We start from the raw sequence: 9,361 nt of genomic DNA, 5'->3' as shown, positions 1-9,361 counted from the left end.
ACCCATTAAAAATAATTTCTGTTTTTATGAATCTAATATAAATGGGCAAAGTCTCATCCTTCTCCCATATAATAAATTAATCACTAAGGAAAAGATTGCAAATAAGGTGAAAACTAGGTTTTTCATGTCCATGTCTCTTTTTTTTTTTTTTTGGTAGAAAGCAAGGCTATTGATTCATGCACACCCAACACCAAAAGAAAGAAAACAAGAAACATAACGCAGATAACGCAAATAGTTGACATATGATACATAAGGTTTCAAAACTGATAGAGTTCAGAAATCAGTGAGAGACATATGGTCCTGACATACATGTCATAAACAGGACCGGTGGGGGAGGGAATAGGGAGCAACCACATCCCAAGAAAACTCGATATAGACACAGCTTACATAATGAAGCGCATGCACGAACATGATCCTGGAAGACAGGAAAAGTCACAATATGCACGTAGTCCAATGAAATTCTTGATAGTCATTGCATTGATTCCAGGGCCCACATTCTGAGTAGCTTCACCATCGCCAGCGACGGTAACTACCCAATCGAAAGGGGGAAGGGCTTTGATTCCGGGCAAAGCCATAAAGAGAATAAGGTGCTTCAAAAACATTGTTATTGAGAAGGGATACATAATTTATGACCACCCATCCATCGCTAATATTTTTTTTGGAACGCCTTAAGGTTGTTTATACTACTTCCAACCCCTTACCCAGCCTTTGAAAGTTGAAACCTTGTTTGACCATGTCCTCTCTAATTCTGTTAATTTTATTTTTTAGTGTTTTACCCACTGAAGATGAAATAAGCATTCTGTTTTTATCATTAGTGCTCTGAAGGCCCCCTGGTCATGATGGAGTGTCAAGTTTATTTTTCCAGAGATATTGGGATGTTGGTAGAAGGGATGTGGTGTACTTTTATTTCTTGATGTTTATCTTTCTTTTGGATCAACCACAATCTCATTTCCTTGGTTCCCAATGAGGATAATGTTGAAACTGTATATGATTTTAGGCCCATTAGTCTTTGTGCAATTTTTTTTTAAATTATATATACGTTGTTGACTATAGATTAAGGGGGTATTAAATAATGTTATATCCCTATTACCGGAAAAAAAACGATAATATTATCTTCCTTTTTTGGCCTGCTTTTATCCTTTGACGCCATATTACTGAAAATATACTTATCGGTCATGAACTTTTTGATTATCTTAGATGGCACAAAGGGAAAAGAAGTTGGACGGCTCTCAAACTCGACATGTACAAAGCTTATCATAGACTTGAGTGGAGTAATCCTAAAACCTTGCTCGAATTCTTAGGTTTTGATCAGAAGTGGTGTGACATGATCCAGCTACCTAATATTCACTTGTAGATATTCCATTAAATTTTGCACATAGGGTACTTATTTCAATTTTTTTGAACCCTCCAGGATATCCGTCAAGGATGTTTTCTAAGCCCATATCTCTTTAGTCTTGTTCTAGAAGGTCTCTCGAGGCTTCTTATTTTCTACTGTGACCTTAATCTCTTTAAAGGAATTAAGATGGGTCATGATAGTATTGAAATCTCATATATCCTTTTTGTTGGTGACACTTTGATATTCTGTCGGGCTATTGAAAATGTTGTTTTAACCATCCAAGCCATTTTGAAAATATTTTTCTGGATTTGTCTAGGGTTTTTTTTTTTTTTTTTTGGTAAGAGGATTTGTCTAGATAACATAACATTTTCTCTGAGAGTGGTGGAGTTGTTTTTTTTTTTTTTTTTCTTTTCAAAAGTGACTCCATGTTAACTAGAGTGAAAATAATTAAACTTCTTGAAGGTGCTCTTTATCTTGATACCCCTTTGGTGTTTTGAAAGGGGAAGCTAGTTATTTGATACAACAATCTTGATACGGCGGGGTTATGGCAGGCATCCCTTTTGTTTCAGGTTGGATGTTATGATCTTATTAAAGCAGTGTTAGGCTTTGTACCCGGAGTTTTATCCTTTAAAGTGCGGTGCACTAGGCAATGCACCACATTTGAGAATCCAACCGTCCATCCAACACTTGAGAAAATGAAAAGGCATCATTGCCCATGTTTTACGATTGGACTCTCAATTTACCTTGGTCTCAATGAGTTATGATGTTTTAGGAATGTGCTAGCATAAGAAACCAGAAAATGTCTTGCAGGGTTCGCAGTGCGAAGTGGCACAAAGATACAAGGAAGTAGAGGTTTGGTTGAATGACTAAAATCTTGTCTCGTGGATGATTTAGAAGACTCAAGCAGGCTGAGGTGTGGATCTGTTTAATCAGCTTTTGGCTATTCCGTCTTTGTTTAAGGGATGATTGTAATTTTATTTCTTAAAAATGTTGTTACTATTTCGGTCGTTATTAGGACAGTTAAACAGAGTGCAGAGAATGTTCACGTACGTGAGCGTATATGAACAACTCACAACTGTTCAAATGGAATCTATTATGTGAAAATGTTCCATCTGAACTGCTGTAAATTGTTCACTACGATCACGTACGTGAACATTCACCCCCTCAGTTAAGCATGATAGGGATAGTAAAATTACTTATACAAGTTACACAGTTATACAATATGGATCCGTTTGTTTATCGGAAAAGAGTGTGGTGGGGAAAAAAAACAGAAAATCTTCCATAAATACTAAAAACTGTGTTTGAATGGTTTCCACGTGGGAGGATGAAAAGACATTCATGCATAAATAAGCGGGACTGTTGGCTTGCATGGCAATCAAAATTTTCCATCCCATTCCTCTCCAAAATCTTTCTCACTCTTTTGGGTTGGATTTTGTGGGCAAGGGAGGGTAATAAAGCTTTTGGCTAATTAACAATAACGCACAATGGTCAAAAGGGAGGGTAAACTATGTGGTTCCAAGCCCCGTTGTGGTCACGTAGGTGAAGATTCTGTGATAAGATTTCATGTGGAGAGGGTGTGGGGTGTTGGGAAGAACATGGGAGTTGGGGTAGGGAAGGATGAGGGCCAGCAGGAGACGAGGGGTGTTTTAGGGCTGGTAAGGATTGCATAGTAGAAACTTTGTGTTTCACCCCTTTTTTTTTTCTCTTTTTGTTTTTTCTTAGTATTTTTATTAAGGGAAAGAGAATGTTACCTGGGCACGTGCAGTATGCTGTCCTTGCGCCCAAACACAGGGACACGCAAAATGATCATTATACCCTCAGAAATTTCCACCTTTTTATGGAGGCACAACGATCATTTTGCACACTCCTATGACTGGGTGCAGGAGCAGCACACCACATGCACTAAAAGAGGAGATTGACTAGGACACTCCGTCTCTCCATTCATCTACACCTTTCTTTTCTTGTGCATCTGTCCGACCTGATTCACAGTTCAATTTCACCTTCGGAATGGGGTTCCTTGAATTAACTTTTCAGGATAAAGTTTCATGATTCAAGTTTTCAGGTCTTAGATTTTTTTGTTGGTAAATTTCAAGTCTTAGATTACATATTTTAAGGTTTTACGGTCTATGAATTTAAGGTTTTTAGTGCGGAAGGGTGTTGCAACAGCATCAAGTTGTCTATGCAAATCTCTAAGAAGAAAAAGAGAAGAGGTTGAAATTGATTGTTTTATTAAATGTGAGGCCCGTAATTTTACTCCATAATTTCCTTTGTTCTCTTTCTTGTTCACTTACTCCATTAATTACTATCCCACCTATTTTTTTCCGGCTGACAAACTAACTTTATAGGATGTAACTAGGGATGTAAATGGATAATCAGAAATCCGTACCTAATCCATGTTTGAATCCTTTTAGAATGTTTTTGAATCCGAAATTTTGGTTTTCAAAAAATATCTAAATCCATCCAAAAGATAATCAGATTTGGATTCGGATATTTTCATTTTGGACTTAAATATCCGGATAATTTGCTATCTGATTGTAAAATACTATTAGTTTGAAAACATATGATATATTATAAATATTTTTTATAAGGATATTTTGGTAGTATGCCTAATCTTAAGTCCTAACCCAAACCTAACCATGAGTCCATATAAGTCAGATTCGTTTAGTAATTTGATAGTTTATCAGATAATAGCCAGATATCCGATAAACTCCATAATTCAAATATGATATTATTTTTAAAATTCCATCAAATATCGAATCGAATATGCATATGTCATTTAATAAATGGATTCAAATTTGGATAATAGTAATTCTGAACAAACCTAACCATGAGTCCATATAGGTCAGATTCATTTAGTAATTTGATAGTTTATCGGATAATAGCCAGATATCCGATAAACTCCATAATTCAAATATGATATTATTTTTAAAATTCCATCAGATGTCGAATCGAATCGAATATAGATATGTCATTTAATAAACGGATTCGAATTTGAATAATAGTAAATCTGAACCGAATCCAATCCGTTTACATCTTCCATGTAATTGGGTTTAGCTTTGATTAATTTTATTTTGTTTTTTTCTATTTTTATTTAAAAAAATGGGGAGGAACAATAACCCTTGGTGGCTTGGTGGCAATAAAACGTCTGTACCCATACACAACTGGAGACGAAATGACTGGCCTGCCACCGACGTGAATGTGTAAAATCTCATCCCTATTTATGCTCCCGCGCGTGTTGTGACTTGCCCCCGCACTAGCACAGGGCCATGCTGCCAGCAGAGAATTCTCTCTAATAAATAACAAATTAAAAAGGAAGGAGTGCCAGAGTGTGTTGAAATTATGAGAATAGAAGAAGGGTAAAATGGAAGATCAAAAAATGTAAATAGAAATTATATGTTTTTTTGGTGGGGTTGGGGTAACCCAAGCGTGAAAGGGAGGTGTAAAGTTACGAAAGAAGCATTAATTGGGTGGGGATTGAGTTGGGGGACAGAGGAAAACAGGGAATGGGAGACAAGAAAGCGGCATTTGGAGTTGGATTGCCGGGTAGGGAAGCTGACACCTAACTTCTCTCTCTCTCTCTCTCTCTCTCTCTCTCTCTCTCTCTCTCTTCCCATTCTTTCACATTTTCATCATTGCTTTCTTTCCTCCTTTTACTGATGGGGATATATTTATGTATTTTATAATTTAATTAATAAACGAAGAATAGAAATTCTCCAAAAATACACATTAAATAAAACATTCTTGAAAATAATAATCTTCACGAAAACATCATTTAATAATATGTTAAATAAAAAGTATTTATTAAAAGGGGACAGACAGAGAATGGCCGTCATGATTAACTACCCAACTAAGATAAGGGGCCCACTTTCTAACCCCTCTCAAGTCTCACCCCCACGCTCTCCTTGAAAGCTTCTTGCCCACCACATTCATTCCTTTGGCCAATGGCCATGGCAATAACCTGAACATCCATCATGAATGCCATTGTAGGCCTATGGGATGGGATGGGATGGGATGGACCCCTCCATCATGTCCCCCCTTCTTCTTCTTCTTCTTCTTCTTCTTCTTCTTCTTCTTCTTCTTCATCATCATATCTCTTGATATCATATCATATCATATCACATCTTTCATTTCGCTTCACTGCTGTACATCTCACCTCACGTCATCATTACATTCCCGACATAAACTGATAAATTAACAACCATTTCCGAAATCGATACATTATCGATACGTATCGGTTTATATGAGTTGAACCATATAAAGGGCTTTTTTTTTTTTTTTACTGATAACATGACTTCGATATCAAATCGAATCGACTAATATTGGATCAAGATATATGGTTGATCCAATATCGATACCTTAAATCATGATACCAGATCGGTGGTACAAAAAACATGGAGGATAAAAAATATCCGTGAAATCACTACAAAATTTTTAAAAAATATCATTTTTTTGTTAATACCGTTGATGCTATACAAATCGGCTGATATGACTGATCCGATATCAACATTTAAAACCGGATACCAATTCGGTGGTACAAAATCACAGAGGACAAAGGATTTATAAAATAAAAGTAAGAATCAGGGTAGGGTAGGGTAGGGTAGGGTAGGGTGGGGTGGGGGGGGGAAACGTTTGATCTAATCCAATATGGGTCGATTGCAGTAGCGATCTAATACCTTGATTATTGATGCATCCGACGGTGAGTGATGCTTCCAGATCCAACCCATAACATCGGAACCTAGAGGCCAGGGCAAAAGGAATTCAGTACAATGCCCCGTTAATTTAAAGGGGAAGGTGGGTGGGATTATTGAGAAGATTAGAAGATGGGATCGACATGTTGGTAGGATTTTGTTGTGTGGAAATGTTGAGTTAAAGTTACTTTTTTTCATGAATAGTAATTAAGGTCACACAAATTTGATGTGACTTTAAATAAGTTAAGATGGGATTTTGAGGTGCCACATCAGCAGACAAAACATTTACTGATGTTCCCTAAGAGTCTGTTTATTTATCGAATGAAAGTAAGATAGACAAATATGGATGGGAAACGCCTACTATTTCCGAGTGTAAATTGGATGGTTGTTGTGTGCCTAGTAATCATGAGTTTTCTTTTGGGTTTCATATAGTTTTTCCATTTCTCAAATAGTTCACCATAACATTCAGTTTAGGGCAGCAAAACCATGTTAAGTGCTATCTTTATTCTAGGTTTTGAACTTGGAGCCTTCTATGTCGTTGTCGAACATAATCCTCTTTAATTCCTAAAAGCGTACAGTGCGGTAGTGCTAGGTGGAGATGTCGACACCTAACAGCTAGACATCCAACGGTCCGAATTCATTGACATCCACCGTTGCATGTCCGACCTGCCAGGTGTCAAAATCTCCATCTAATCCTACCATACTGCACACATTTTGGAATTGGAAAGGATTAAAATCCAGTTGTGTTGTGGTAACGATACATTGATCCCTTGAAATCATGACATTTTTGTAATTAAAACTAGATAAAAAAAAATCAGAGTGATTCTACCAATTCCATACCAATCAATAATTCTATGTTGAATATACTATGAGATCATCTCCAACAACGAAAGTTTACCCATAGGTGATTCTGTTCCCAAAAATTATAGAAAAAACAAAAAATTGATTCTACCCAGAATCATGGAATTGAGAGCGGAAGTGTTACCAATCAATGCCTTAATTTATGTAACTCACAATTTTGCAGTTATGGCAGATTGTAGTCATATGTAAGCTCTCTTTATTTTTCTAATGCATCTATGTTTTTCACAAAAAGAAAAAAAAGAAGGTTCTTGTCAAGAGTTTTTTTTTTTTTTGGTCTCAAGAGATCAATCCCAGAATCATCTTATATAAACGCGCTCAAAACTATGATTTGATGTTGTTTAATAATAGGATCATTTGATTCCCCTTTTTTTGACTATTCTCAACACTCAAACCACTCAAATATGAGCGTTTCATTGTATTCTTGACATAACTCGGTTTTAGTTCCTTAATGGTTTTGGTTCTCCAACGCTAAATTATAAATGTCTTATAACACACAACAATATCTCAATCTTATCCCAACTAAATGAGTTCAGTTCATGAATTCTTACAAAAACAAAAATCATTAAATACACTAGTAAAAGAAAGGATCAAAACCACATCAATAAAATCTCAGGGATATTTTACCTGAATGGGGCTGGCTACATGGATCGTTGCCTTCCAATCAGTTATTCGAGGTCTTACTTGAGGCAAGGCCTAAACTATACATGTCTTTCCTAACTATTTCTCCTAGTCATTTTAGGCTTGCCCCTAATTCTTTCAGATCATTTTGACTCAAACAAATACTCCCTACTAGTGCATCCTAAGGCCTATGTTGAACATGAACATGCCATCTCAAATGACTAACTTGAAGCTTCTCATGTAAGGAGCTACTCCCAACTCAGATCTAATATGGTCATTCCATCCTCTATCTTTCTTAGTCTTGTCAAATATCATCTCAACATTTTCATCTTCGTGACACTTACTTTATCTATGTGTTGCTTCTTAATTGTCTAACATTCCACACCATATATCATTATTGGTTGTATGACAATCCTATAAAATTTCCTTTGAGTTTTAAAAGAATACATCGATTATACAGTACACCAGTTGCACCTCTCCACTTCATCCATCATATTGGAAAATTTCATCCTCTATATCATCTTCTCTATTTACAATAGAGCTCAGATATTTAAAATAATCAATTTAAGGTATATCTTTAGGAAAAATGTTCTTTGTGGGGGAGTTTACCCCCTGCGACCGACACATGGGGGTAGGGTGTCAATAAAGCCGGCTGGCCCGAACCCGCCCTGAGCCGGCCGGGCCGACCCGATTTTTGACCCGAGGGCGGGTTTGGGTTTAGTTATAGTCCGACCCTGGGTCGGGTCGGTCGGAGTTTAGATCCTGGGCCTAGCCGGCCCGGCCCGACCCGACCCTCGTATTAATTATAGGTATATAATATTACATATATATATATATATATATATATATATATATATATATATATATATATATATATATATATATATATATTATATACTTAATATAAGTATTTTCTTGACAAAAAAAAAAAAGAAGAAAATTGTACATAGATAACTACTAGCTTTGTCATCATCATGAAGTGGGAACCCATAAAAAGAGTAGATCATCTACTATTTTGATCGACCATAAAAAGAGTCACCGACATGATTGTTATTTAGTTGTAGCCCCTATAAGCTTCCGGCCTATTAAGGGACATCGTTACAATTGTAGAGAGAGTTTATACACACGCCATTTTTTCAACATATTTATTAGTGTCCCATAGGTTGAGATCCTATGTTACAAAAACATGTTCTAATGAGACACGTGGACGGTGCCATAAATCGGGACCAACTCGAGCCGCCCGACCCGACCTGGCAGGTCGGGTCGTGGTTGAGTTTCTTGACCACTGACGGCTGGTCGGGTCGTCAGGTCGGGGTTAAGGCCTCTAGGGTCGGGTCGGGTTTAGGCAGGCCCGCCCAACCGACCATTGACACCCCTAATGGGGGCGAAATGAACACCGCGCACACCGTGAAAGGCAATAATGACCACTTGTTGATGTCACTGCATGCACTCTCATTGGCCCCCACACATTCAGGGGCTACGCTTCCCCATTGAGAACTCTTGCTCATATCTTTGTCATCAATATTGACCACTTCATTAACTGTCATAGTGTGACTAAAGTTGCGCACCATGTACTTCGTCTTTGCTATACTTATCTTAAGGCTTTTTGATTCCAAGGTAAATCTCTATAACTCCAACTTGACGTTAATCATTGATTTTGTCTCATCCACCAACACAATATCATCAACAAAAAGCATACACCAATAAATCTCATCTTGTATGTTTCCAGTTAGATCATCCATGATAAGCGCAAACAAATAAGGGTTTACGGTTGATCTTTGATGTAGCCTGAGCGTAATTGAGAATTCAATATCTTGACCCCCCCATAGATCTTATGCTTGTCACCATGCCATCATAC

Source organism: Telopea speciosissima, chromosome 5 (genome assembly GCF_018873765.1).
Source record: "Telopea speciosissima isolate NSW1024214 ecotype Mountain lineage chromosome 5, Tspe_v1, whole genome shotgun sequence".
Lineage (NCBI taxonomy): Eukaryota > Viridiplantae > Streptophyta > Magnoliopsida > Proteales > Proteaceae > Telopea > Telopea speciosissima.
This window is presented reverse-complemented; position numbering follows the sequence as displayed.